The sequence below is a fragment of the Eleutherodactylus coqui genome, chromosome 13 (assembly GCF_035609145.1).
Source record: "Eleutherodactylus coqui strain aEleCoq1 chromosome 13, aEleCoq1.hap1, whole genome shotgun sequence".
Lineage (NCBI taxonomy): Eukaryota > Metazoa > Chordata > Amphibia > Anura > Eleutherodactylidae > Eleutherodactylus > Eleutherodactylus coqui.
In genome coordinates, this window is record NC_089849.1 from 113,976,854 (window position 1) to 114,003,781 (window position 26,928).

The 26,928-nt window shown below is 45.7% G+C and overlaps 2 long non-coding RNA genes across 2 annotated transcripts in view; one reads left to right on the forward strand and one right to left on the reverse strand.

Moving 5' to 3' along the window:
* LOC136587484 (uncharacterized) overlaps positions 1-26,928 on the reverse strand; it is a 192,026-nt gene that overhangs the window by 12,201 nt on the left and 152,897 nt on the right. The window lies entirely within an intron of this gene.
* Positions 13,955-23,879, forward strand: LOC136588024 (uncharacterized). Its single transcript, XR_010787530.1, has 3 exons — positions 13,955-13,995; positions 22,858-22,968; positions 23,790-23,879. It is a non-coding gene; the product is annotated as an uncharacterized lncRNA (long non-coding RNA).

Sequence of the window (26,928 nt, forward strand, 5' to 3'; positions counted from 1 at the left end):
CACCTGCATTAAGCACGACATTACTACCTCAGCTGTGTTGGGCAATGCAATGGGATATTTTTGTGTACCGCCGGTGGGTTCCAGGGAGCCACCCATGCTGTAGGTGCACACGGAGTTTTTAATACATCTGTACACTTCTAAAGAACCCCAGTCTGACTGGGGCATGCAGTGTGGGCCGAAGCCCACCTGTATTACGCACAACATTACTACCTCAGCTGTGTTGGGCAATGCAATGGGATATTTCTATGTACCGCCGGTGGCTTCCTGGCACCCACCCAGGCAGTGGGTCCACAGGGAGTTTAACCTACATGTGTCCACTTGTAAAGAACCCCAGTCTGACTGGGGCATGCAGTGTGGGCCGAAGCCCACCTGCATTAAGCACGACATTACTACCTCAGCTGTGTTGGGCAATGCAATGGGATATTTTTGTGTACCGCCGGTGGGTTCCAGGGAGCCACCCATGCTGTAGGTGCACACGGAGTTTTTAATACATCTGTACACTTCTAAAGAACCCCAGTCTGACTGGGGCATGCAGTGTGGGCCGAAGCCCACCTGTATTACGCACAACATTACTACCTCAGCTGTGTTGGGCAATGCAATGGGATATTTCTATGTACCGCCGGTGGCTTCCTGGCACCCACCCAGGCAGTGGGTCCACAGGGAATTATAAATGCATCTGTTTCCACTTATAAAGAAACCCAGTCTGACTGGGGCATGCAGTGTGGGCCGAAACCCACCTGCATTAACCCTTTCCAGTCCACTGTGTGACCTGTGAAGACATTAGGGTTTAAGGCTGTACAGCTCCGTTGTTGGTAGACGTCCGTCGGGGTTCTCTTACTGTATATTGCCAGCCTCTCTGCTGTCGGAGCCTATCCTACGTGTCAGCTCATGCAGTACTGGCTTTAGCCAGCATATAGCGCCGTTGTATAACGGCAGAAAAAGAGTAAGCCCCCTAGGAAAACCATATACAAATTGGATTGGAAAGGGTTAAGCACAACATTACTACCTCAGCTGTGTTGGGCAATGCAATGGGATATTTCTATGTACCGCCGGTGGCTTCCTGGCACCCACCCATGCTGTAGGTGCACACGGAGTTTTTACTACATCTGTACACTTATAAAGAACCCCAGTCAGACTGGGGCATGCAGTGTGGGCCGAAGCCCACCTGCATTAAGCACGACATTACTACCTCAGCTGTGTTGGGCAATGCAATGGGATATTTCTGTGTACCACCGGTGGGTTCCAGGGAGCCACCCATGCTGTGGGTCGACAGGGACTTCACAATAGGGAGTTGTACCTGCCTGTGTCTATGAATTAAAAAGCCCGGTCTGACTGGGGCATGCAGACACCTTGACAGAATGAATAGTGTGTGGCACATAGGTTCCCCATTGCTATGCCCACGTGTGCAGCTCCTGATGGCGGTGGCACAGGATTCTATTTCTCATTGCTTCTGTACAGCATTGTGGGCTATCGCTCCGCCACTTTTAAAGAGGGTCGCTGCCTAGCCGTGCCAACCTCTGCAGTGTGTGCCTGTGGTCCCTCGTCATGGCAGACGCAATTCTAAATAGACATGAGCGTGGTGTGGCATGAGGGCAGCTGAAGGCTGCCCAGGGACACTTTGGTGTGCGCTGTGGGGGGGAGGGGGGGCGGTTGGTCAGCATGTAACCCAGGAGAAGTGTCAGTGGAGTGTCATGCAGGCAGTGATTGTGCTTTGTTGGAGGTAGTGTGGTGCTTAGCAAAGGTATGCCATGCTAATGAGGGCTTTTCAGAAGTAAAAGTTGTTGGGAGGGGGGGGGGCCCACTCTTGCCGGTATTGTGGCTTAATAGTGGGACCTGTGAACTTGAGATGCAGCCCAACATGTAGCCCCTCGCCTGCCCTATCCGTCACTGTGTCATTCCCATCACTTTCTTGAATTGCCCAGATTTTCACACATGAAAACCTTAGCGAGCATCGGCGAAATACAAAAATGTTCTGGTCGCCCATTGACTTCAATGGGGTTCGTTGTTCGAAACGAACCCTCGAGCATCACGGGAAGTTCGTTCCGAATAACGAACACCCGAACATTTTGGTGTTCGCTCATCTCTAGTAATGACCCATTTATAAGTCCTACACTCAGGCAGAAATGATGGACATGGTCTACTCCCATGACAAAAATATCAAGGTTCTATATGTCCAGAGATGATCAATAATCGCCAAAAGTGGAGATAAGTAGGGAAGCTACGCACTACTTCACTCTAGGGTTATTAGTAGAAAAGAACATAACTTGTGGCCAACTCCGCTGAGAAACTTAGCCCTGGTAACTATTACTCAGAAGAAAAACATCCCAGAATGTTTCATTCAAGGGTGTATGCATTCTCTTAGTCAACGCCACTTGTGTGTGAAATACCTGGTTTGCCGAAAGGCTGAGAAGTGGATTTTGGGGGGTATTTATATTTTTTGCATGTTTCTGTTGGGTATTTGGTGCCAGATTTTAACTTTTTAATTAATGTCAGAGTTTGTGGGGGGCCAATGATGTGTATAGAAAAAAAATGGTTAAGCCCCAGGGGTCCTTTAGGTGTTCTTTGGTTAACGAAGATAATTTTTAACAGTAGAAAAAATGGGGGTTACAGCATCTATGTTTCTATTCAATTGTATTTTTTTCCAGACACCAAAATCACTAAACCGCATGGAAATCTCAGGCAGGGTCATGGTAGCAGAACCAGGCAAACCTGGACAAATGCCAGAACTCACTAGACTAGGTGGCTGTTGAAAGGGGTATTTTGATCTGGATAAACATGCTCTTTGCTCATCAAGCCAAGGGAGAAGACAGAGACCCACATACACCTTGAGCTTGTCCTGCTATAGATGTAGCGATGTCTTATGGTTGCCTGCTGCCCACAAAAGGCACAGAAATGGGCATTACTAAATTTATGTTTGACCTGATAAGTTCAGCATATCAATTGGTTTAAAAATGGAGACGCAGGAAGCTCTAAAGTACGTAAGATGGATTACATAATGGCAATGGCTCCTGTCAACGAGTGGTATGTATTAGGAAGCAAGTGAACAGTCACTTTTAGAAGTTGATGTTTTGGAAGCAAGGAAAATGGGCAAGTGTAAGGATTTTTGCAAGTTTGACAACAGACAAATACTGAGAGCTAGATGACTGGGTCTGAAGATGTCCTAAGTGGCAAATCTTGTGGATTGTTCCTGGAATGCAGTGATTAGTACCTACCAAAAGTGGTCCAAAGAAGAACAAGTGGAAAACAGGGGCATGGATGCTCAAAGCTCATTAATGTCTTTGCTGAGCAAAAGCTAGAACATCTGGTCCTATGCCACAGCAGAGCTACTGTAGCACAAACTGCTCAAAAAGGTAATGCTGACTATGACAGAAAGCTGTGAGAGCACACAGTGCTTGCTGCGTATGTGGTTGTGTAGCCACAGACCATTTAGAGGGCCTACATATGGACACATGTGCATCATTACTACATAGACCATGGAATAATGGAAGAATATTAAGTGTACAGTTTGGTGCGTCACTTACCTGCGGAAGAGACAAGCAAAGTCAGTGTGGTACTCTGGGTAATATTCTGCTGGGAAACCTTGGGTTCTATCATTCATTCAAGTGGATGTGACTTTGTAGTGGCCTAGAGTTAATGGGGTCCCTCCAGAATGTTCTATGTTAGCCTCCTGCACTGTCTTTTTTGTGGAATGCATCAGGTTTATATGTATTGGATGGCTGCAGGCATGAAATGGTTAATGTCTGGGTCATGTCTGGAAAATGTATCGTTTTGTCTGGTGTGGTATAAAAGTATGGTCCTGTGATGTGTGGTAGGCTGTACCGGTCCGGCTGCCTGGTTTGGTGGTCCTGTTCTGTCGGTCTGCTGCGGCTGTTTCTGTTGTCTGGGCCACAGAGAAAGTGAGAGAGTCAGTGTAGGAGTCAGTTGGCTTTAGTGAGAGACCCAGAAGATTAGAAAATGGAAGAGTCTGAGAGGTGGTCCGTTGTTCCTGTCTGAGCCTAGCCTTGTAGAAAAACTCCCCTTAGCCTTTATCTTTAAAAAGCAGCGAATAAACCCAGACTGGAAGAAACGCGCAGAAATTGCATGAGTCCAGAGAGGGAGAAAGGAACCGCTAGCAAGTGAGAGAAATGTGAGTGACTGGCAGGAGAGAGAGAGAGCTGCCAGGAGAGCCAGAACTGACAGATAACTGAGACTGCGATTGAGTAATGCTCCGATAGTCCTCCCTGATCCAGCACTGTTCTGACAGAATGTTCACTGGCTAAGACTGTTGTATTGCTGTTTGCATAAAGAGACTTAAGGAAACTAGCAGAACCGAACATTCACTGTTTCTGTTCAGAAAAATGTACTTTGTGCGTGGACTACTTTTATTTCCCGGAATTGACATCAGAGGGATCCACCGCAGAGGACGGAACATTGGCGTCACGAGTGACAAGTTAGACATACAGCTAACCATGGTTACTGTTGCCGTGATCTACCCCAGCAGTTCCGAGGTCGAGTTCCGAGCTACCCTTAGGGAGGAGACGGTAGAGCCCCGTGACAAGGTTATCTCAACCCCACTGTCTCCTCGGCTGATGGCCTGCTCCTCAGATGCTGCAATTTTAACTTGTACCACCTACCTAAACATTGTTGCAGACAAAAAACATTCTATATGACAATTCCTTTACCTAATGGTGGCGGCCTCTTCCAGCAGGATAATGGCCCTGCCACATGGTCACCTTCCTCAAACCATAACTGTACAATTTTTACAATGCATTTAAGCTGGTGACTTGGCCTCTAAATTCCCCAGTTCTTAAACTGAAGTCTGATCTATGGAAGTTCCACCTCGCAACCTACAGTACACATAGGGGTTATACAAAGATTGAGGGTCATCTCCTATTCACTCGAATGGGAATGGGTCAGCAGCTGAGTATGCACGCTACCATTCCATCTCTATGAAATTGGTGGAGGTTGCAGTTATCAGATCTCCACCAATCAGACACCTATCAGTTTTTGTGGGACACCTTTAAAGAGTACCAGCACTTTTACCTTCAGATCACTTCTGCTCCGTCGGCTGTTTTCAGTTCCGGCAGCTGAAAATGGCCCCAAATACGCTATATGGCACTATCTTCAACTGCTGCAGAGAGCTGAAAAGGGTCAATGGAGCAAAAGCGCTTCAAAGGTGAAAGGGCAGATACTTTTTAAGCATTTTCAAAATGAGATCTAAACTGATCTAATGAAATCCCAATACAACGAATGCATTGCTGTTAGGTTTTGTAGATCTATAACTTAGATTCTGTTAGGATTATTTGGGCTTCAGGTTGGATTTTGAGTGTATACTAGCATGGTACAGTAAGCAGAATATGTACCATGTAGCATATATATCTTGTATCAGATCAAAATCCTAGTGGCAACCAAAAGTATAGGAATTTCATACACCTCTTTGAGTATATTGCCCACTGGAGTAACATGCACCAAATTTACTAAGAGGCACACCTCTTCATAAATTTGAGCTAGCGTTATAAATTATGCTAGCTTGTGGCATAACTTATAGTAAATTGGTGGGCTACTGGTTTCCCCACCCTGTATTTTTTTTTAATGGCAAGGGCAGCAGAAAAAAGCAAAAATGCGCAAATTTTGTAAAAGCATGCACCATTTTTATGCCCCAAATCCGGTGCACGGTCTTTCTTAAAATGTTAAGTTAAAAGGCTGGCCACTCTAAAATGAGTATGAAATAAAACTTTGTAAATGTTATTCTGAGTAACTTACTGATGTACTTGACACTCGTGCACTACTCTGTTACTCAGTCACATTTACAAAGCATTTTTTCATATTAATGGCAAAGTGGCCAACTCTTTAAAGGGAACCTGTCAGGTCCCTAGTGCTGCAGGCACCACAGTGCAGCCGATTTTAGTGGTCTGTCACTTATACTGATCGGTGCAGAAGCTTTTAAAACTTGCGACACAGAGCAGCATGCTGTCCAAGAGGAGTCTGTTTGGTTCGTTAATATTCATTTACGCACACTCCCTCCTCCAGCAGCTGACTGACAGATTCCCTCCTTTTGCACAGTAATATGGAGGAACCTGTCAATCGGTGTCAGGCGGAGCATGAATATATAAATATTAACGAGCGGCATCGGACTCACCTTGGGCCACACACTGCTCTGTTTAAAATGCAAGTTTAAAAAAAATCTACTTTGCACATTAGTAAAAGTGACAGACCTCTAAAAATTAGCATGGGTGTAGCTATCCCGCAGCCTGCAGGTCCCCTTTAATGTGTTCTGTATCCAGATGTGTCAGACGCGATGTGTGGGAGAGAAGAGGCAGCAGTGACCTTGTATCTCTACTTTGTGTACATGAAAACAGGGTCCTGGCTGGTTTCCTTCCCAGCTGTCTAATTCTTTATTTCCACAAACACTCTGTAAGTAATCTGTTAATAGCTGGTCCTGTCTGAGACAGGTGCTGCAAACGTAGCCCAGGAGCATCCTGAGTCACTTCCCAGGTATGGCTTTGAGTAGTGAGTAATGCGCCTCTCTAGAGAGGGCTGGACCACCTCAATGGTATTACACACTGCATCTAACAAGCTCATAATTAAAGGGGTTTATTTTCAGAAGTGCCGCTAACCCACGCTCTACCTCTCAGAAGGCCGTGAACTATTAATTACTAAGGATTAAGAGCAATTCTGAGATTCTGTATCATCTTTGAAATAATGTGTGTCTTGGTACAACATCTGTAAAGCAGTCTGCATCACATCTCCATTTCATTTCTTCAAAAGTACCATTCGGTATAGTTGCCCCATTTGTTTGACACAATTTTGGATTCACACACTGTAAAATGCTGTTAGCATTAAGGTGCTTTCACACCTGCGTTGGGCATTCTGCTTTCCTGCTCCATTCAGGGTGCAGGAAAGGAGATTGCCTGGATAGAACTGAGCAGTGCCAGGGCGGACTCCATCCATCCAAAATCTGGCTGGCTTTTGGATGGGAAAAAAAGCACTGCATGCAGAGCGTTCCAAAGCAGATGTGAAAGCACCATTATGTTTATTGTCTCAGTTAATAATGTATTCTTGATATTGTGGGAGTGCAGTACATAGAATGGCCTGTAGGGAGCTGCAGACAGGACTTCTGGTCTGAAAAGAGAGAGAACACCTGGTGGGTGTGGCAGGAAGTAAGATAAAAAGATCAGTTCCTGCCACACTCAGGGGAAAAGAAAGTTGGTTTCTAGCCAGAGTGAGAGGCAGTCAGAGGAGCCATGTCAAGAACTGGGCCCTCTGAAAGAGGAGGACACCCTCTAGACACCCCAGGCGGGGTTAGTGATGCAGACCCTATGGGTTGTGAGCCTTGGACATTTGTGATATACTGTACAAAGTTGTGTGCTGTGGAATAAAACTAGCAGGCACCAGATTTAGAAGAAATCCTGTCTCTAGAGCATCTGTATGCACATGAGGTGTCCATTCTGGACCAAGAGGTCAGTGATCCGTAGGCGAGTAATCCAGGCTTGCCACAATATCCATTTAAGTCCGGTTTCACATCTGCATTGGAAACTCCAGTGGGAGGTTCCGCTGCAGGTCTGGCACAAAATACTGGGAAACAAGTGCATGCAGTGGCTTTTCTCCCAGTTAAAAGCTGGGCAGCTGAGCGGATGGACCCTATAATTAGTTAATGGGGTCCGTTTGGCTCTGTTTAGTTCCGTCCTAAGATGGAGCTGTTCGGCCGTGGAGATTCCCCTTTCCTGCTCCTGGAATGGATGATTAATTAATAATAATAATAAATGGAAAAAAAACTTAAAAAACACAAAATAGGAATTCATAAGATGACCATTACTAATTAGAAAACCTCCATGTTTATTAGACAATGAACAAAAAGTTGTATCACTAGAAACCGCTCTCATTGTGCATTATGAGTTGGAAGAGGTACAGTCTCCCAAAAACCCTCTTCAAAAAGTGCAGTACAATTCACTGACCTAATAGTTCATGTGCAGGCCAAGCCCAACTGGGCGGTTTCTGATTGATAAATGATGTTTGTGGCTATGAACAGATTTCCTGGGATGTCAGGGTATGGAGGTTTAGTTCACTATCACTATCTAATAGTTTTATAAAGGTCACATCCCTTGGGGTGACTTCATTGTTTCTATAATCTTTCTCATTCTTTTCGGTATTTCTCGATGTACAGAGAGCTTGAAGTCCCAGTTCTTCTTCTTCTGTAGACATGTCATGTGACTGCTAAGTCCTAGCAAACCCTCTTTTCTTAGAAGATACACCCACTTAAGATGACAAGTGTCTTGTCACTGTCAATAGATTGTATTACACTTGTCTAGATTCTTCAGCTTTCACAGTTGGGTATTCGTAATCCTTTTATCCGGTGTTTAGCATTGCAGGTGGATGATGCTTCTCAATAGCGTCTATCTAAAGCACTAGATATACACTGCCAGATCTAGTGGTTTGGTCTTGTCTGCTGGGCAGCCCAGATTACCTCTGCAGTGTGTCAGGAGGCTGCCAATGCCACCAATCACAGTCCGCTGGCGGTGGACACTTACAGTTATTCACAACATCATCATCACTGTAGTACGGCAACACAGACCAGCGAGAGTAGCAAGAGATTTCCCAGGTGAATAAAGCTAATTCTGTTACTTTCTCACATCCTCAGCTTTTACCTAGATTTTAAATGTCCTGGATTTTCCCTTTAAGGAGGGCACATATTTTAAATAAAGAGAAAAAAAAAAAGAATGCCACTGCTGATGCAAAGTACAACTGTAGGCATGACCCTAAGAAACCAAAACTATACAAAGCCGTATGAAAAGATGACCGTAATGGAATGGGGTACACAATGTAAAATTACGGGCAGCTCGTGTCATTTGATTCCCAGTCTGACCGCCGGTCCAGACATTGTTCTCTGCGTAGATCAGTTTCCTGCCTTGTGCACTTGGGAGTCACTCTTGTCCACGTGCAACTGACTGTATGCAGATGGCACCCGGACTCATTACGGTCAATGGGAATATTCAGACATGCACAGTGATCTGGATTATAGTTTTCTCCAGCAGGTTTCGGGGTATTTTGCAGCTTCCTAATTGTGTAGAAGCAGTATGCGCACACTGACCAAGTCAAACACGAGGTATCAGTCTCATGCTCAAAATGGCTCTCTGCCCAGAAACAGCCAGACAGGGCCTTTTATTGTACAGACACACAATGGGCGTGCAACAGGTTACATCAGTAACATATAGGATTCTCATTTGTCGGATCATATAGAACCCCCCGCCTCCCCTTCTCCCCACCTCTCTCAAGTAGAAGCCTTTGTCTTTAACATGTGTCCAAATCTGAAAGTGAAAGTAGATATCCCTTTGTTCAAGAAGATTCTGTGTGTGGGGGATGGGGAGGACTGGGAAAACACTCAAGCAATAACATAACACTGTGATTTAACTCTTTCCTTATGCAGCAGAGTTCCACATTAGGCTGAAGTCACAAAACACACAATACGTCTAGTGCAAATCGATAGACATTTTACACCACCCAATCATCATGTCTATCACACACAGCAGCATGTCTTATTCTGGTCTGATTCTTGGACAACAGTTGTCCACTTTACTCAGTGGGTGCACCAAAAAAAAAATAGTTCACATGGACGGTAAGTGTGCTCTTCATTTTTCACTGATCGTTGCTAGGTGATGCTAGAAAAATGGATGACACATGAAAGTAAAAAAAAAAAAAAACATGCAATGCATAGCGATGCGGCACAGAATAAAATTGGTCTGTTTTTTACCTTGCAAGATCGGACAAGCTCATGTTAAAGGCACAAGTTCTAAGTCACCGATCTATCACTTGTTGCTTGGGATCAATAACAGAGCAAATGCAGTGTGATAGGACTGAAGAGCAAGAGGCATAACAGGAAGTGTAAGCTGCAGGACTGTGCATGAGACCGCATCAGAATAGGAAGAAATGCTCTTATATAGCACATCAGCTACAACAAGTATATACAAGTCATGTACAGCACCCTATATAGGCCAAAAAGTTGCTGGAGTTCTTCTTTAAATGCTGACTTCAGTGTGGAAGGAGGTAGCTAGCTTCTTCTACAATGGGTTCCAAGAGAGAACAATATAGTTACAATATAGCTGAAGTCAGATATACTGTAACTGGATGAAGAAAGAGAAAGGTGAGGTTCTCACTAATGTTCCCGAGCTTGTGTGCTGTTTGTACAGCTGCGCCATGGGTGACATAGTAAAACTCAGGTGTGATGAAATATGTGAAAAAACTAACAAATGTGCGCCATACTAACGTACAAACCTATCTCAGCATTTTCTCACCAATTATCAATATTTCTAAAAGGTGTATTGTTGGTAGAATTATGACAGACTAAACGTGTTGAAAATGCTTACTGTGATACCGCATGGTGACCTCAGCATCTTCGTCGGGGGTTCTGCTTTTCTGCTCCATTTAGGAAGTAGAAATGGGGAATCCCTTGGCTGAACGGATCCGTCTTTTTTAACGCTGCAATATCACTGTGTTTTTTCAATGGGACTTTCTAATGTTAGAATCGCATCACACAAAAATTATAAGTTTTTGGAGCCGAAAAGCGCTGAACGGACCCCGTTGACTATAATGGGTTCTGTTTGATTTCCGCTCAGCTGCCCGGCATTTTACTGGAAGATAAAGTCCTGCTTTCAGCGCTACTTCTTCTGGTGTTTTGTGCCACATCTGCAGATGTGAGCCCGGCCTAATACCTGCCATTAGTATGAAGACCCTTTGTACCTGAGTTCATTGATCAGGAGATGTTACTGTTAGTTTTAATGCCTCGCTAACATCTACTGTCTATAGTATGTCTTGTGGGGCAGAGGGGCCTGGGTACCTACACCCACCTCGTGGCTCAGCCCCACAGGCCCGGAACTAGGCATGGCAGAGTGTATTAGTTTTGCACAGTGTGTTCCTTTAAGCCGACATCACAGTTTTGATCAAGTTTTCATCCACACTTTTTGTTTTGGCAAAAAAACAGAAGTGAGGCAAACAGAATAATTGGAAGCTGTAGGAGCGTCCTCCTTTTTGGATCCTGGTTTTGGCTGAATGCAAGAATTGCATTAAAGGGGTTGTCCCGCGAAAGCAAGTGGGGTTAAACACTTCTGTATGGCCATATTAATGCACTTTGTAATATACATCATGCATTAAATATGAGCCATACAGAAGTTATATACTCATCTTCCCTGCGCTGGCGTCCCCGTCTCCATGGTGCTGTCTAATTTCAGCGTCTAATCGCCCGATTAGACGCAGTTGCGCAGAAGGGTCTTCTCCCTTATGGTCGGTCCGGGCACGAGCGGCGTTCTGGCTCCACCCCCTTCTACGTGTCATTGCGTAGCTCCGCCCCATCACGTATGCCGATTCCAGCCAATCAGGAGGCTGGAATCGGCAATGGACCGCACAGAGCCCACGGTGCACCATGGGAGAAGACCCGCGGTGCATCGTGGGCGAAGATCCCGGCGGCCATCTTGGAGGAAAAGAAGGAAGAAGTTGCAGACAGGGGATTCGGGTAAGTAAAATTTTTTTTTTTTATTTCAACACATCCCTTGGGTTTGTCCTGCGCTGAACGGGGGAGCCTATGCAAAAAAAAAAAAAAAAAGAAACGTTTCGCCGCGGGACAACCCCTTTAAGTATAAGAAGCATCTAAAATGCATCTCTACATTGCACAACCCTTCTTATGCAACAGCCTGGCACCCTGATCTACAGTGGACCCTGTCAGCTACTATTTCGACAGGAACCAGTCACTCCATACACAATTGAAAAACAATGCTTTAAAGGCATAATTACGCGTCACGTGGCCCGCACAGAAATCAATGCAAGTTCTTTCCACCGTGGTTAACCCCTTGGGCTGCTCTGACACACGCTTTCAGAAAACGCTATGCGAAACTGCTGCATTTCACCGCTATTTCGTGCTGTGATTTCTAATGCATGTTACAGCGTTTGACAGCGTTTGCGTTAAAAAGCGTTTGCATTAAAATGCATGTTACAGTGTTTGCATTAAAAAGCACTAAAACGTGCAAAAATAGATCACACAGCACTTGAAAATAGTGGCGTTAGAAATGCCACGTTCAAGCGCTGGTCAGCGATGCCCCATTGAAATCAATGGCGACATTGCGCGCAGTTAGCGCGGTGTTTGTGACACCACTCTAAATCACGCTAAAAAGCATCCTGTGTGAGAGCGGCCTTAATGTTATGTGTGATTTTGGTATTGTCGTAATCGTACTGACCCGCAGGAAAAATGTATCATGTTTATGCTGCATGATTCATGTTGTAAAAAGAAACGCAAAACACAATGGCAGAATTGAAGCAGTTTTTCTCCCACCCCTCAAATAACTTTAATAAAAGTTATACAATGCATTATGTGTAGCTAAGAAATTGTACCAACAAAAACTACAGCTGATCACACAAAAAACAAGCCCTCACATGGAAAAATAAAGAAGTTATTGCTTCTGAAAAGTGGAGATGCAAATCCCCTTAAGCCTAAAATAGGCCATGCCCTTAAGGGGTTAATAGAGGAGTTCCCAATCCCCTATTACCTTGTGCAGTGTCCCATAGGGTGACGCCAGACACGGGGCATATGTTCAGGAGCTGGGAGGGTAGAGTGGTCACTTGTCATGGTGGCACTTACCGGGCTCCCTCCTGGAGGGACACACGAAGCCTCAGCCAGAGCAGCACTGGGCCTCATCCGGACACTCCTAGGAGAGGGATGGCCAATAAACTTAGGAACAGGAGATAAGGTTGTCACGGGTGACTCCACCATTCTGTTACCCACCGGAATGACTATCGGCGGTAAGTAAAGGAGCCGCAGACTGTGTAACGTACCTCAGGTCCGTGGGAATGGTCAGGGCCTGGCAAAACTTTACTTTGTAACTTTATCAGGATACACTCAAGAATACACTGGAGAATACACTGGTGCAGGTAAACAGAAGGTTAGAGGTCAGGGAGGAAACACGGGATGACACCAGTCATGCAGTTGCAGTTATCTGCTAGGAACCGCTCCTGGAAGGAGAACTCTCCAGAGGAGGATAGGGGTAGGGTCACTCCACAGACACCCTCTCGGAACAGTACCTATGCACGGTGGTCTTGACCGTCTCTTCTCGCTTACTCTTGATCTCTCTCTTACTTGTCTTCACTCACTGTTGGCTCTTCACATTGGGGTACTCAGGAAACCTCTATACTTCCATTCTTCACCACATGAGGGTTGAAGGTAACCCCATGTGGCTGGCACTCTCTCTCAGGAATCCCAAAGAATAGAACCAGAAGAAGAACTCTTCTCCCGCTCTCAGACACTCATACTTATAATCTCTCACATACCATATGACAGGACATAAATTGATACATTTGCAGGCATTTCCCAGTCTCATGCAAACATTAACCTCTCATTTGCTGCAGCTGTGCAATACACATAACAAGATGACTAGACGACTTTGCACAGTGTGGTATTAGTGTATCTTGACGCCACCAGGAACTCCTGGTGGAGACAAGAGTGACAAGGGGGTGACGCACCCTGGATGTGATTGGTTGCAGAGAACGCTGCCCCCCAGGTCCTGGAAGGGCACTATTTCTCTGCTGTCACTGGTGCTGCAGAAAGTATCGGTGTTCCCATATATCCTGTCAGTGCTCCCTTCTCCTGTGGCCGTCAAGTAGCAGTATGGCCTGTCCTCCCGTCCGCTGTCACTACCCCTGTTCCTCAGCTGCCTTCTCTGGGTACAGTCTTCCCCCTGTTAGCAGTGACACAGTATCATCAGTAGTGTTCGGTCCCCTCCCCCTGCTTTGCAGCAGAAGACTCTCGGGTGTGAGGTGCCTGCACCTCCCCCGCCTGAGCTCTCACTTACTCCGGGACTCAGGGAGGTGAGTGGAGAGAAGTGTGGCCCAGCAAGATTCGGAGCGGTCATCAGGGAGCATTGAGGCGGCCGGCGCCAGACTGTGGTGGCGGAGGCGGAACACATGGCCGGTGAGCGGCAACACCGGGGTCTGCGGGGGAGCGGACGTCAGCGTGAGCAGAGTTTGCAACTGCCGCCGGTATGCAGCTGTGAGGAGGCGGCGGCTGGCCGGAAGCCTGGGACAGCAGCTCCACTCTGAGTTATCGCAGCGCAGTGTACATTGATCACTGGCTCCCCTGGTGCCTTAGGTTGGAGCTTAGTTAGCTTCTTAGACGTACATTTGTGGATGTGAATGCTGCCATGTTACAGCGGTAACATGGCAGCATTTACAGATCTTAATGTATGGCTAAGAAGCGAACTAAGCGTCAGGCTAAGGCACCAGGGCAGCTACTAATCAATGCACACTGGGCAGCTAGGACCTTCGTATCTTCTCCCTATCGGGAGTCGGGGGTGTAAGAGGGGCGTTCCTCCTGTCAAACCTCTAGCTTCTGGTGGCATCAAGATACACTAATACCGCAGAGTGCATCTACAAAGACATGACATTTATGGAGGGGCCAGAAGTAGACATTCTGGGCCACTACACTTTTATAGCCCAAAAAGACATGTGAAAATAGGCTGCTCTGCTTAGCATTCAAAATTGAAGTTGGCTAATTTAATCTTCTTGTAGCTAAAGTTGAAGAACGGAACAAAAACTGAGGTCTTCTGCTACGTGACAAATGGTCTTGTTTGGATATGTAGTGAAAGTAATTACTTACAAGGTAATTAGCACTGATGATACAGACATGCAATGATAATTTATGACTTATATCTGCTCATCATCATTCAAGTGTCCCGATGGGACGTAGAAAACATTCATCACTTGTAGATTATCATAAACAAAGATCCCTGTTAATAATGGCAGAAACAAATCCCTACTCTCTGAGGAGGCTCACGCCCCAGGCGTCACAAGAGCAAACTGACCTTCCTTCCCTGGAGCCATGTAATGATGACACTTGTCCTGTACACTGCATGGCTGGCTTTTAAAATATGATACCTATTTTAACAGCTGGTTTGATGGGTGGAAGTAGGAAACCGTTCTTTGGGGCCAATTTCTGACAAGAAAAATATATTTTAACCCTTACTGGGCTATAGAAAGTGAAGTACTTCCTATCTGTACAGGAGAAATCTTAACAGAACCCACTAGTGTATAATATGGAATATACGCAGCAACAGATTGTGACATTTCTTTCCTTTTTTGAACTGGATTCTATTACACCCTTCTGGGAGCTAGACAGTGGGGCAGATTTACTACTGAAAGGGTGCCAGTTTCTAGTGCAAATTGTGCCGACAAACTGTCTGTCTTACATGCTTAGCACCACATTTATGATCTGTTTCTGACAGTTTTAGACACTTTTTTTGCCAAGTCTGCAAAGGGGGCGTAGATATGTGCCAAAAGGGGTGTTCGAAATGCATCTGCTTCCACCAAAATCAGTCAAAAATCTAAGTCAACTAATAGGTGGTATAAAGTTAGACCAGACAAACTAAAGATGCACCAAATGTATCATCCAGTAGAGTCACTGTGATAAAACTGGTGCATTTCAAGACTGCCTAAACTAGCACTGTCTAACTATTAGATACTGTGGCAGGGTACTGGTGTATCTGGTCTCCACCGGAACTAGGGGTGGATGCATGGGTTGGCCAGCCACAGTGACAGGGAACACCCCCTTTATGCCCCCTGGGTTAGGGATGTTTTAGGGCTAGGGATGGTCTTATTCTTACGCTTAGGGATCTGCTCACCATGCCCTCATGTTGTGTGCTGTGAGGACTCTCTGCAGCTGTTCAGCCGGGGTGCGCGGCGAGTGGTGAGGAGAGACCGCAGGGCCGCCGTAAGCTGTGCCGGCGGTGGGGATGACAGCTACGTGCGCTGATGGCAGGCCTCCGGGGAGAGTGACAGCGGGGGATGGGAGTGGAGCTCATCCAGCACTTATGTACATGCAGCAGTGCAGGGTTAAGCGCAGCTGGTGGCTCCATGGACAGCGGCCGAGCAGTGAGGGGAGAACGCAGAGCGGGCACCATACTGCGGCTGAGCAGTGAGGGGATAAGGCAGAGCGGCCACCAGAGAGCGGCCAAGTAGTGACGGGAGAAGGCAAAGCGCCAGGACAGTGACAGGTAACGGGAGTGCTGCCTGACAGCGCCACAGATGCTGCAGCAGCGGAGCTGGGAGCTTACATTTGTGGTGAGTGAAGGGCTGGCAGCTGGAAAAAGCACCAAGGAGACCAGAGTAGGGAGCTGACATGTTAGTCAGCGCAGCACCGGGGGCTATGAGACACCCAATTACAAGCTGGGGGCGTTCACTCTGCCTCCACCCATTTTCCTGCCCAGCCAATGAAATTGTGGGCGTTGTTTGTAGGCGTGCTGTTTGTCTCCACCCATTCTTCTGGTGGAGACAAGATACACCAATACTCTGTGGCAGATTTAATAATACAATATTGTCTGAATAGTGCAACTGAGTCTTAAAATTGGCAAGATTTATCATAGTGGCTCTGCTGAATAATAAATAAGTCGTGTATCTGTGTGATATAGAGACACATTTTGATTTGTGCTTAAAAAAGAAGCTGTAGCTCTGAAACGCGTTGCACCTTGCACTGTCTGTTAATAAACACTCACTTACTTTAGTACTGAGGATTCAACATCTCCTTAGGCCCAATATCCACAGGCAGATTTTAATTATAAAATCCGTGCGTGACTTCCGCGCGGGAGATCGGCACCTCTTGCCGCCCATAGGGATGCAGATCACACGCGTGGGAAGAAATCGCAGCATGTTCCATTTTCCTGCGGATCCCACAGGGACGGCTTTCATTGAAGTCAATGGAAGCCGCCCCCGCTGCAGCACACCCACAGCTGTAACTGTGGACGTGTCGCGGATCCGCGGGAAAGCAGGCGATTCAAAAACAAAAAAGAAATCACGCGCATGTTCGGCCGACGCTCCCGGACACATCCACGGTGCTGAAGAAAAAAAGACCCAGCCGGCTCAGAGGAGACCTGCATTGGACTCGAAGAGGTGAGAAACTGTCTTTTCCTCTCCATGTCCGTGGGCACACTCCATGTAAGACAGTTTTCTGGTGCAATTTCCACCACAAAACTGGTGTATTTCCAATAGTAAATCTGCCCCAGTATTAGTAAATCTGACCCATTGTCTTTTCTGCCCATTCTCCCTTATTGAAGATCTGAGACTTTAAAAAATAAAAGGTCATCTGAAGACTGGTGATGAGAGCGAGGACCACTGGAAGTCATTGGTCCCCCTGTCAGTGGATGTGTAGGAAATAGAGATGAGCGAACGTACTCGCTAAGGGCAAATACTCGAGCGAGTATTGCCGTTTGCGAGTACCTGCCCTCTCACCCCCGCCAGCACCCGAATCTTTTGAGATGAGCGGGCAGGTACTCGCAAAAGGCAATACTCGCTCGAGTATTTGCCCTTAGCGAGTACGCTCGCTCATCTCTAATAGGAAACAATTAACTGGGTTATTTGACAATGTGGTATACTATCTGACATTCTATCACAACTAGATCCCGCCCTAGACCAAAGCGAATGCTACACTATTGGTTAGAATGATTTAGCATTGCAATGTAAAGCCAAAACAGTATAAGCTCTTTGAGTAGTTGTTCTATGTTATTATTAACTAGCTAAAGAAACCTCAGACCTCTCAACCCTTAGAGACTAGTAATACCCTATTATTGGTTTGGGTACCCCACACTTCTTGGGCTGCACTCTCCACTACACAACAGGATGAACAATGGCAACAAAGGTCCCAAGCTCGATATAATGTTGGTCGACCACTTCAAAGTTAAAGTTCAGTCCTAGCTGTTCTAAAGTCCATCAACTGTACTCCTATCTTAGAGACTGGTCTCTATTTACAATTGTTGGTTAAGTACAGCCACAGCTCAGTAATTGGAGTCTGCCAATGTTTGACTTGCAGATTCCCACTAGTGGAATATGGCCTAACTGCTTCCTTTCCCTCCAGCAGGACTGACCTGCCCTCATAGGAGCCACTGACGACCCATTGCTGTAAACTCTTCCTACTGCGACTACCTTCTCTGCATTCAACGGTTCTCTCTCAACTTATGTGGCCACCTCTTTCTCTCTGCAGGGCTGGTTTGGAGGGCCTACTCCCTCAATGCTACAAATATTCCTGCGTCCCCAATCCTGTCTGGATTCTAGCTCCTGTCCAGCCACTCTCCAACCAGGTGACCTGAACACATCCAGAGATATTATACAAATTAGCCACTATATGCTACTGCAACAGCAGGTTATATATTAAGCTCTCAGTAGATGGATGTGGATCTGCTTTACCACACACTGGCTAAGCTTTGGGCTTGCTGAGCTAGCAGCACCTGGGGAACCCCTCTGGATGAGATACCAGCTTTGCTGTGTGGCCCCCAAGCCATTAGACACACACTCCCCGTTGTACTGCTGCAGATGCTGCACTGAGCCAAGACACGGTATCTGTAGGTGGTATTATTGTATCTTGTCACCACCGGAAGCTAGGGGTTTGACAGATGTTCCATGGAGGAATGCCAATGTCACGCCCGTAGCTCCCGATTGGTGGAATTATTGAAGGTCCTAGCAACGTGTGTATGGCAGGCAATCCACGCTGCTAGGAGCTTGCTGGCCATCTCACCTAATGTACTCTGGAGCCTGTAAGCTGTTCTGGGCCTCTTGCCCCTCCATTTGTCCCCTGGAGCCTGTAAGCTGTTCCGGCCCTCTCGCGCCTCCATTCCTTCAGCCCACAGCAGGAAGTGGCTTCCCAGACGCCGATGCAGAAGGCGCCCCCCCCTCCCCCCGCTCCATCTTTAACCGCAGAGTGAGGTCGGTAGCAGGGACACCAGAGCGCTGTGAAACAGCTTCCTTGAATGCGGCCGCACTGGGGGACACACACTCACAGCCGGCGGCCACAGACTACTGGAGGAGGAGAGCAGGAATGGCAGTTCGGTGGGGGAGTCACTGCTGGTGGCTGCAGAGTGGAGGGGGACAGCAGGGAGCCCACTTGCCTCAAAATGCAGAGCCAAGGTCAAGGGGAACGGAAATCAGAATGGTCAATAAATAGGCAAGAAGGCAGAATGAGGAATACACACAACCTGGGGCTGTCTCACAATGGCTAATGAGACCAATTGCTTAGGCATCCTTCAAGGGGGCATGATGCCTTCCTTATATGGCATATGATGGCTGATGATTGTTGGTGGACAGTACTAGGAAGTACATTTTGGCCTTTAAAAAGTGGGGGCGGAAGAGTGTGAGAGCCCTTCAGGCAGAGATATAGGTTTGAGCAAAAGTAGAGGGGTTCTGTGCACCATTGATAGATGATAGCATCCAACAGCAACCCCAGGAGCAGGTTATCAGCAGCAACATGCTGTGACATAACCATTATGGGTTTGTCAGCTACAACTATTATTTGTACACTTTCACACATTCCAGCAGGGTAGCCCCCTACATGAGCCTTCTGTTAATTGTTTGTGAAGGAGGGAATGGAGGTTAACACACAATAGAGCCCTAATAAGAGTGCCTAAAACATACCATTAGTCAGGGCAAATGATAGTCCTCACCTGATACTGCTGTTGAGCATGTACATCATACTATGCACATGTAACCATGCTGTACAGTAGCAAAGCAACTGTGCCATGTAAAGGTCTAATAAGAATGCTATAGGGTTCTTGACTAATATCACTGTAATGCCAAGATTCAAAACCCCAGTGAAGGCCTTGTGACAAATGACTCTTCTGCCAACACCCGCATTTCATACGTATGAAATTCAGAGGGGTGCTGATGTACAGTGCAATAAAGTCACCTACCCTCCAGGCAGACTGTCATGTTCTTTAAAGATATATGCTTTTATCAGTGCACTAGTTTGTATTTTGAGGGATTACCAGCATAAAAAAATGTTTTTTCCTCCTTTTAATTGTAAAATAATTAAAATCCAGCATGACTTGTGCATATAACTTCCCTGAGAGTTTTGTATCTTTTCTTGGTTACTTTTTTTCGCTGTCCATACAGTATGTGATATAGAATGCAGACAAGATCCAACATGTTATAACACCAACAGATAGCACATCATCATTTAATATCAGATTCGGAGCATAAACATTCATCTATCACAAAGCAAATCTGATTGTCATGGCTCATTTACAAATAGCATAGAATGGAAATGGAAACTTCAGCTGTCTACTTAAAATATTGTTTAATTACATCCGTTCCTCTTAAAGGGACCTTAAACCCAAAAAGTTTCTGCTGCACAGTTAAATGTGTAATTTACTGTTCCCCGTTATCAACCATTTTGGCAGGGGTAGATCCGAGATCACAACTTCTTTTGGAATGCAGCCACCATAATCATCGGCTCCCGGCATCACTAGCTAACAACTGATTTTTGCCGGGGATTTCTTGCCTGAAATTATAGTATTTCATTGCGGCCAATCACATCAGTGGCCATCCGTGTACTACATCGACAGCTCAAGTCTATCACAGCAGGAGAGCTCCATTCTTTCTTGCAGGTGGAAGTACCCCTGTACGAGGTCCTCAGCAGAAGAGAAAGAAGATGTTACGGCACTCTGCCCCCCGAGCGCCAGGTGGGGTGCCCTGATTTTCCCGCACCCCACTGTCCCTGCCTACTTGCCTTGGCCCTGGCTAACCCCAGGCGGACAACTGGGCGGCGGTCCCTGCGCTGGCTAGGGACCTGGCGACTACCTAGATGGAACTACTAACAGGGGACAGAGTGCCGACAGAAGAAGCAGGTGGAACAGACCAACAAAACTTACAAAGCAGAGTAAGGCTGGAGATGGAGCTCACAGGCAAACTGACAGGATACTGACGAGCAACTAGAGCAGACTGAGACAGACCTGACTAGAGGGTAGCAGAACCAATAACTGGCAGTGAGCTCAGGTCACTGCCAGCCTTTTAACTTAAAGCCTCCGCCCAGGGGCGGAGAGTGGGAGGGGCCGACTCTCCCACTGTTGCATATGGAAGGTGGAGGAGAGCAGGCGGCACCCTACGGGCGGACACGCCCACGCCGCTGCACGCTGGCTGCTCCACGCCACTGGGAGAGCCCCGACAGCAGAGCTCCGGGACGCCTGAGCCGACATCGGAGCGCCGCGCGCCGGCCGCGGGACCCAGCGCCGCCCTGCATGGTAACAGAAGACTGCTGTACTCCAATAGATAAAACTCAGGTCATACATTAGCCCAGAATTAGGGGTCTCCACAGCACTTATTTGGCTACCTCATGTAGAGTGTCTATGTATGTATATTTGTACTGTCAATGTGTGTTGAGTTATGTGGATTGGCCTAGACAGGTCACCAAAAGGTCTGGTGTTTGTTCTAACTAACTTCTGCATGATTTGGCAGTATGCTACCTAACCCACCCTGTCGGTTATCCATAGTTAGTCCTGGGATTGGGTAATAGGTTTTCCCCTAGCTCAGGATTGGTTGGTGAAAGGAGATAGAAGACAGGTCTAGGTGTGGTTGAGAGGCGTTTTCTAAGGTCTAGAGCTGGAGGTCAGTCGGAAAATGGATTAGGTACTTCCTGGGAGTGTTGAGTTTGGACTAGTCTAACATGGAGGCCAGTTAAGACAGTCCGGAGGCTGGGGCCTGGGGCCAGCCAGCCAGAACATGTAGTCGTGGTGTCAGTTGGAGGAGAGAACTAAAGGGGAACAAAGTCTTTGTCATTCCTGCAGGAGAAGGAGTTCGAGTCAGGTCAGACCCCGTAGAAACTGGAAGGAAAGGCCGCCAATTCAGCTGTGAGTTACCTTGACCCTGTATGCCAAGCAGTCAGTGTGTTCACAGGAGCGCCTGTGTTGTTCCTTCCGTTTCTCCACAAATAACCTCCCGGTACCAGCAACAGATAACTTAGCCCAGGTCCTTCTTCAGAGAGGAGAATTAAGGAACTAAAGCATGTCATGTAGTTTGTACAAGTTCTTGTTTGAAAAAGTTATTAATTACTGAAAAAAAGTGTGAATGTTATCTATTTGCAAGTGTTCAGTAAACTGTGTGCCTTCGGTTTACTACAACCCTCATGGACTTGTTTCTTTAATCCCCTGTAGTGATGATAGTCACTAACAGAGCTGATCTGGGTCTGCTATTACACTGTAGCTCTGCCTTGGCAGAGGACATCTGATGGTCACGTGATCACGGGGTTGAATAGTGAAAGTGACCCTTCCGCATTTCCTCTTCACTATATATCTCTCATTGAGTGCTATGTAGTCTGCAAAAGAGAAGGCAGAAGTGGTTAAAAATTGCTTCTCCTCCGTGTCAGTGGCAGCTGAGCACTTGTCCTGCTCTTGCTACATTGTAGGAGCAGGAGCTTTAGGGCCCATTTACATGCAATGATTATCGCTCAAAATTCATTCAAACGATGGCATATGAGTGATAATTGTTGCGAGTAAATGGTTAACTTAAAATCCATCGTTCAGCTGGAAAGAGATAACACAGACCGCACGCTGTGTTCTGCGTGGGAGTTGGAGATTAGATTCTATTCTGCTGACAGCCTGTGCGAGAACAATGGAGCTTTGTGCAGAGCTAAGACCAGATGCAAATAGAGGCCCCTTTACACGCAAATGAAGCTGATAAAGTGTTAATGGACATTAGCGTCAATGCATTAACACTTTATGCAAAATGATCGACTAAACTGTCAATCTTTCAATCGTTTGAAAGATTGTCTTTGTGTGTAAATAGGCCTTTAGTCCTGCACCATTTTTTTTTTTTTTTTTTACCATCGGCTGAGATTAAAGCCCAAGTGCGTAGATTTATGGAGCTTGGGCCTTAAGGGGTTAAATTTATTTGTAACTTGGTGATCCCTTAAACTTTTGTATCTCCTTAGGCCTTACTTACATAAGTGCTGTTCACATTCATATGCTGTCCGTGTAAGACACAGACTAATAACAGCCAATGAGGCTATTCACATATGGTATTTTTTTTACATGGACTGATGGCTCGTGTGAAAAAGATCGCAGCATGTCTTATTTTTGGCCATTTTTACAGACTAGAAAAGCAGATGCAATCTTAGACATCCGTGAACATTGGACGGCACACGGACGGCATTCGTGTGCTCTGCGATATTCGTTGTGCCCGATTTTCCTGGATGCAACACAGGTGAGTAGGCTCGAGTGTTTTATTATATTCCACTGCATTGGCAAGCTGAGGACCTTATTCAATCATATGCCAATTATTATGGAGGACATGCTGAATATTATCAGCCATCAGGCTGCGATGAAACCATAACAAATCTTTTTTTATTCTCCCCCTAAATGACAAAAATGCCATTACCTTACAAGAAGGGCGCATGAACAGAGGTAGTCTTTAAATTTACTGCCTTGTTATACCTGGCCAGGAAGCTATTTGCTCAGACGTGGCTACAATAATTTGCTCTAACGATAAAAAAAAATCCCCGCTCACCCCCGCGCCCCCCCCCCCCCTCCCCGCTTTAGCTTGGATGAGTAAGCAGTTACTCGAGAAAAGCGATGCTCACTCAAGTATCTGCCTTAAACGAGCGTGCTCGCTCATCTCTAGACCAGAGAAATACTGCCGCTTCATTCAACTAATCCCACATACATAAAGAGCCAATACAGTGAAATGTTTTGGCAAGATTGCCTTTATCAAGCACAGCGATACATAAAGTGCCCAGATATACATGGCCCTCCACTGCCTTCAATGGTTGTCCAACAGTTGTACATCATTAACAGTTAAGTTAGTATCCAGGACCCTGACAACGTTGCAGTTCAAGGTATACATGTAGAACCCCAACCCTCTTCATCCTCTCAAACGTATCTAAAATATTTAACCATTTAAGCAAATTGCGGACGGATTATTTTGTAGTTTAGTGTTTAGATGATCCACCAACTTTCAGGGAGGCAACAAGCGAATTGCAAGTGTCTCCATCTAAATCCCTGGAAATCTGTGTTGTTGACTTTTAGGTTCTCTGGAAAGATGACTGGAGCAGTCGGAAATTACAGAAGGACCAACAGAGACTAGAAGTTTTGGAGCAAGATGCATGAAACACTGGAAAGATAACACAATTAATCCTTCAAGTAAGTGCAGACCCAAAAGAACGGTTAAATTACATCCAGAGAGGAAACCCATCACAGCATATTTTTTTCCTTCCGTGTTTGAGTAGTTGTTTACCATGGGAGGAGAGTTGCTCGACTGTGCCAAAGTCAAGGACTAAGCGTCCCTTTGGCAGCACAGCTACATAAAATGCAACTAAATGAACCAGAAATTGAAATGGGATCTCAGCCTGAACCAAGGGTGCTCTCACCGAGGTCAACCCTCCACTGCCTGACACTCCTCTCCCTGCTCTGAAACTCATCGCTCACGCTCAGCCCAGACAGCAGGGACAGGATAGTCAATGTTAATGACGGTGTCTCTGTGGCTCTGTCCAGTTTTATTTTACATGCGTAATATTCACATACTAGAGGGAAGCCAAGCTGGATAATTGACTTACAAAAGAAAAAAAAACTGCTGAGAAATCTCTAAGGAGATTAGCCAATGTGGCCGGGCCAGAATAATGTGTTTATTTCAGTGTTTAAAAATAAATAGATTTCTGGGTACATACAATTATATCTACACCCTGTAGTGACCGGGGAAAGACAGGGTTCACAAAGGCACGGAGGTTCGGGCGCAGAGACGGCACTAAATACCAGGAGACATGGTGCTATCTGCAATAGTCTCATCGTGTTCTATAGATGCAGTAGGTGTTGAATAGGTGTAGATATTTCGGGTGTACAACAAAGCCCCAAATATGGTTCTTTTACCCCTGCTCTATGTGATATGAGTATGGCTTTTTTACTTCTAACCTCACTTCTGTGCCTACTGACCTCTCAATTAAAGTATAGTAGCAACATAAAGAGAAGAACGTGTTATTTTGCATTACCCAACAGCGTCCAACCCAACCTGTGGTGGATCCTATTGTACCAATATATATTCCTTGTATACTGCTCACCCAACCAGTCTGTAATACTTGATATACTGAGGTATCAGCTTTAAAGAGTTGCTCAACTTTTTAAAAACATTTGATGTGTCAGAGCGACATGTCTAAAGTTTTGATCAGGGGGGTCTGGGTGCTGATACGCCGCTGATTTCTTAAACAAAGGGCCTGTGCCCATTTGGCTATCTTCACTGCCTGTTGGCATCTCTTGGCAGCTGAAGATAAGAGCATGGATGTCTACAGATATCGACGCATCCATTTCAGAAACTGAGAGCAGCAGACATGCATTGATAACAGCCAAAGGAGCACAACACTTGGGTGAGTGCCGGAGACCCTTTATTTTAGAGAACAGTGGGGGTCCCAGCATCTAGACCCCCACTGATCAAAATGTTTGACATGTCGCTCTGACACACTAAAGTTTTAAAAAGTGTGGTTAACCCCTTAACACCAGAGGTCGTAATTTCCATCCTGCGTGGTTTATACCAAGAGGGATCACAAAGCGGGTGCCGGCTGCCTGTGATGACCGACACCCACCAGTAACAGCCGCAATCAGCCCTCACGCTGATCGCAGCTGTTAACCCTCTAAATGCCGCTGCCAATTTTGACAGCAGCATTTAAATGCCCCAATCATTGTTCGGGGGTCCCAGAAAGTTCCCCCATGATGTGATTGCGGGCTGCTGTTCAGTTACCATGGTAGGCAGGGGCCTTCTAAAGGCTCCCAGGGCTGCCGCAAGGGAATGCCTATGAAGGGATTCCTTCAAAATGCATTATAATGTAATACTGTGCAATTACACTATACTGTATGAGCAATCGAACTATTGCAAGTTCAAATCTCTTATGGGGACTAAATAACTAAATAAAAAATTTAAGAATAAGCAAAAAAAGTTTTTTAGTTATTGAAAAAAAATAACGGAAGTGATTGTTTGAAAAAAAAAAAACATGTTCCCATATTAACAATAATTAAAAAAAACATATTTGCTAGAGTAAAAGTCCGATCTATTAACCCTTCCTAATCCAATTTGTATCCTGGTTTTCCTAGGGGGCTTACTCTTTTTCTGCTGTTATACAACGGCACTATATGTTGGCTAAAGCCAGTACTGCATGAGGTGGCACATTAGATAGGCTCCGACAGCAGAGAGGCTGGCAGTATACAGTAAGAGAACCCCGACGGATGTCTACCAACATCGGAGCTGTACAGCCTTAAATCATAATGTCTTCAGAGGTCAGACAGTGGATTGGAAAGGGTTAAAGTAACAAATTATTTATCCCGCACGGTGAACATTGTAAGAGAAAAAAAATACACAACTCTAGAATTGCACATTTTAGGTCATGCATGCACCAAGAAAAAATGTAATAAACAGTCAAAAAGTCACACAAACTCCAAAATGATATAGATAGAGATTATGTGATGTCCCACAAAAAATGAGCCCTCAAACAAGTATATTGACAGAAGAATAAAAAAGTGATGCCTGTCAGAAGATGGCGACAGAAAATAATTGTATTTTTCTCCAAAGATATGTTCTTTTTTAAAAGTACAGCAAAAGTAAAACTTTATCAATTTATTACTGACTCAATTGTGCTGTTCAACAGAATAAAGTTTTCATTTCATTTGTGCTGCAGTATGTATACAGCAGAAACAAGACCCCCCCCCCACAAAAAAAATGCGTAATTGTGTTTTTTTTTATTTCACTCCACTTAGAATTTTCAAGTTTTCCAGTAAATTATGTAGTACATAAAGGGGTATGGAAAATACAACTCGTCCCGTAAAAAACAAGCCCTCATTCACCTATGTAAACAGAAAAAGAAAAAAGTTATGATTTTGTGAAAGTGGGAAGGAAAAAGCGAAAATGAGGGGAAAAAAGGGCTGCGTCCTTAATGGGTTAAATGACTGCACTATTACTACATTAAATAAACAGGACAGGCGCACTATTATCCTTAAGGCGATCATTCGGGCCTGGAGAAACAAATATGGCTGCACCGCTTGTCTGACTACCAGATGTGCACTGTGTATAGCAGTGTCCCCCAACTCCAGTCCTCAGGGACCTCCAACAGGTCATGTTTTCAGGATTTCCTCAGTATTGGACAGGTGATATAATTATTGCTGATGCCTCAGACATTACCATAGGTGT